General features: G+C 30.6%; 1 long non-coding RNA gene across 1 annotated transcript; it reads right to left on the bottom strand.

Annotated features, from left to right (window-relative positions):
* Positions 1 to 3,782: 3,782 nt before the first annotated feature.
* LOC138914587 (uncharacterized) lies at positions 3,783 to 4,179 on the bottom strand. The gene is made up of 2 exons (XR_011420423.1): positions 4,045 to 4,179; positions 3,783 to 3,981 (listed from the first exon to the last, which is right to left on the bottom strand). It is a non-coding gene; the product is annotated as an uncharacterized lncRNA (long non-coding RNA).
* Between the last annotated feature and the right edge of the window lie 203 nt (positions 4,180 to 4,382).

Here is a 4,382-nt window from a genome sequence, read left to right on the forward strand (position 1 = left end):
CCTAAAGAAACACACACACACACACACACACTCATACATTAATTCAATTAAAACAATAAATAATGCGTATAAATTATAAACATAAATTAAATTCGAATCAGTATCGAATTGGTAGTGGGTTCGTCAACAACTTGATTACCAATCTTCCAATTGAACTTCATTTACCCGGTTATCAATTTTGTGGACCAGGCACAAAACTTGCAGAACTTTTGAAACGTGGAGACAAAGGGATTAATCCGCTAGATGCAGCGTGTCGAGAGCACGATATTGCATATTCACAATTCAAAGACTTGAAAAATCGTCATCAGGCTGATGATATATTAGCTGATAGAGCGTGGGAACGTTTTAAAGCAAAAGATAGCGGTCTAAAAGAACGCTCTGCTGCTTGGTTTGTGACAAACGCTATGAAAACAAAAGTTAAATTCGGTCTAGGTATGACTAAAAACAAATCTCGTCGTCGACGTCAACGTAAGAGGAAATCAGGTGGTAATAAAAAACAACGTCGACGTCGTAGGCAAGCAAAAAAAAAATCATTCGCAAGCATTGTGAGTCAAACTAAACGAATTTTGAAACGAAGAAATCCTACGAGTATCGATGAAGCAATTCAGATATCACAACAATCAATCCCACCAAGTTTTCTTCGCGGTCAACGACGAAAAAATATTCCGAGGGTGATACCATTACCAAAAATTGGTGGATTCCTACCATTAATACCAATATTGACTGCACTTGGTGCACTTGGTGGTCTTGCTAGTGGTGGATCTGCTGTTGTCAAGGCAATAAACGATGTCAAAAATGGTAAAGAACAATTAGCCGAAGCGACACGTCATAACCGCTACATGGAATCAATTGCGATGGGAAAAGGACTTTTCCTCAAACCATACAAGAAAGGCTATGGACTATTTTATAAGCCCTATTCACCAAAAAACTAATAGATATGCTACCCAAACAAGCACTTACCGATATTGATTTAATTGATTTTGGTAAACAACATTTTCAACACTTTCGTGGTGTTTTTATGCGTGATCGTCTCCCCAAGAAACCATTGACCAACGAATGTGGGATAATAAATTTAGATAACGAAAGCGGTAGTGGCACGCATTGGGTAGCATATTTCAAGAAGAGAAATTATAAAGAATACTATGATAGTTTTGGTGATTTGCAACCGCCCATTGAAATTGTAAATTATTTAAAACCACCCATTGAATATAATTATAGAAATGATCAAAAATTCAATACATATAACTGTGGTCATTTATGTTTAAAATTTTTATTTCGAAAAAATAAAATGTAATATATATCAAAAAAAGAAAATTTAATATTTTTATTTTTGGTTTAACTTAGTGGTCTATGTCATTATGCCCCCATGCAAGGGTGTCTATATTATTCTCTTTTACATAGCGCTTATCATCTAAATAGTTTAAGGTGACTTTTGTATACTCTTGTGTATAAATTTGATGTAATTTAGATTTAAATAAGTACATTGTTCCAACTTGCTTTATTTTTTTATACAAACAATCTCGAAAATCGTTAATAGTTAATTTAGACGTTACACTCGCCTTTACTCCTTTAATTTTTTTGATCTCTGTTGTTTCATCTTTATTTATTTTAGAGATTTGTATTGAATACATTTTAGCTCTGAGTCCAATAAATTCTTTAATTATATCTCCCTTGCACTCATCTTTCATCATACCTAATTTTTTTTTGTTTATCAATGGTAAATTAAAAACATTATCTTTATCATATTCTGAAGTATCGAAATGCTCATCAATTTCTAAACGAATGTCATCATAAAAATCTATGGTCTTAATATCATAGATAAAAGAATCAGTATCCATGTACATTAAATTGATATTGTCCTGATATTTAGGCTTCATATAGTCATAGTGAAAATTATACATTTTAAATTTGGATAGCTCTAGAACGGTAAAGCCAATATAGACAGGCTTATCATAGATAACATGCGCTTTTTTCAATTGAATTGCGAACAAATTATTGTTAAATTGTAATATATTCTTAAAATTAAATTTTGAGATAAGTGCCCTAGCTCCCAATCTTTTACCATTACTCTTTCAACTGGATACTAATTTAATTTCTTTTCTCTTATCAACATTCTCCATAGTCTTACCATAGACTGCATTGTTTAGCAGTTTGAAAAAATTCTTTTCAAAATCATTAACCGCCAATGTTCTGTGATGATTATTGCAATCAATATATTTTTGAAGCCAAGCAGATTGATCAAATTGTAATATTCGATGAATTTTCTTTAAAATCAACCCATGTCGAAGACATTGCTGTAAATTTCTATAGTGAATTATATAATTATATTTGTTTGTCAAGTCTGCAATCAATTTTGGTTGTAGCATAATTTCATTCTTTTTGTTTTGTGGGCAAAATGGTAAATCATTGTGCTGGCTGTGTAAGTTGTCACTGTATTCTAAATCTACCTCTAAAATATAACCAATTGATTGATCATCAACGCATGTGTTTAAATCAAAATTTTCAAAATTTCCGTCTTCTGTTTTTTCTAACCATTTAAAATTTTTATACGGAATAGCTTGCGACATAGCATATCCATATAAATTATTAACATCTAAGTATATAATATAATTTGACTCTTTCTCACAGTCGTATTCGTTTTTTAAATATTTGTTATTTGCAATAGAATGCCGTTTACTACATTGAACAAGACCTCCTCTAATACCTTTCATTATAAAATTATACATATCAATATCTGTGAGTAGTTCTAATTCAATCTTAGTTGTCTTCAACATAGCATCCCACGACAGACCAGGAGTTGTATAATATTGACAAGGATCTAAATTATAGATTTTTTGACATACTTTTCTAAAATTCTCAAATACATCGCATAGCAACAGCACATCTATCTTCAAATATAACAATAAATAATCTAATAAATTTGTGCACTCAAAGGTATTCCAAACGTTTTGTGCGTGCTGATAACTCTCTTAAGAACAGTGTCTATCAGTTAATTGATTGTAAAAATTTTCGCGTGACGGTAATTGTGTATCTGACAAGCGTTCAACTGAATTTAAATAGCTATACTGAAATATACCTTTACGTTTAACCATTTCAAATTTGTTCGAGTCTGTAAAAAAGGATTTTATTGTGGTTAGATTATCTTCTTTTAAATAACTGGCTAAGCTGTCTAAACTGGAAGACATAAATCTAAATGAATCTAAAAATCGAAGTTCTAACCTTTCCTTCGAATTTATAAAAATTTTCTTTGAGATAGATATATAAAACTCTTTGTTTAGCGGAATTATAGAAATTTCACCAGGAATTTTCATTAATTCTTTCACAAATAAATGCGCATCGTAGGCCGAGAGATTATGGAAAAATATTGGGAAAAATGTTGCTATTTTAAAGTTTAAATTACAATTATTATGCGCTACACCTCTAAATTTTCCTGTTAAGTGACAATGATCTACAACTCTTTTAGATTGATTAGTGAATAAATTACCACATATACTACAATTTTGTTCTAAGTCAATTATTCTTTGTTGCTCCATTGATAGCGGATATAACGATATAGTTACATTTGAGTGATTTTGATATAGCATTAAACAATCTTTATATATACTCTCAACAAAATGTGCTGCACAATCTTCACCATGATATATTCTATATATATCCAAACTATCGTCAAATGAACACTTTATATAATAACTATATGCATACGGTATATGCTTCTGAATTAGATTTATGTTATCTGAAGTTTTCAAGTTCATCCCTTCTAAAATACACTCAAAGTCAGCATATGCTACAAAAGGAACTTCTAATTGATTTTTAAAATTCTTAAATCTTAAAATCGTCATATCATTTGAGGGCATCTCAGTTATAATTCTATTACACTCCATAGTATGTCGTTCCAGTTTATCGTCATCATCGAAATGTTGAAAACAGCCATTGCATAGAGAAATCTTCTTAGTACTTTTCGTTATTTGTTTGCGAAGTAATCTAATGGAAAATAAAAGAAATAGTTGTAATAAAATTTTATTAAGTTTATACTTTAATACTTACTTGGAAATATTTTTAATCCAAACATAGTGATATTTATCATCCTTCTCGAGAAGTAATAGGTATATAGTGTGTGTGACGTTGCTAGTTTTATTATTAGTTAAATAATATGGACCGATGATTGTCTTTCCATCGCTGTCTACACCCAACACAGTTATACTAAGTTCAGGATTATTTTCTTCAAAAATTTGTATGCTGTCGACCGGTGTGGGAAATTTTAGCCCACTAAAGTTAAACGATTTATTATTTATATTTATTATATCTGCGTGAATGTTGTAAATGCCTTTACGTTTATATTGATTTGGTCGACTATTGTTTTTGCGAAGTTTTATAAAAGCTGA

This window comes from Drosophila takahashii, unplaced genomic scaffold (assembly GCF_030179915.1).
Source record: "Drosophila takahashii strain IR98-3 E-12201 unplaced genomic scaffold, DtakHiC1v2 scaffold_42, whole genome shotgun sequence".
NCBI lineage: Eukaryota > Metazoa > Arthropoda > Insecta > Diptera > Drosophilidae > Drosophila > Drosophila takahashii.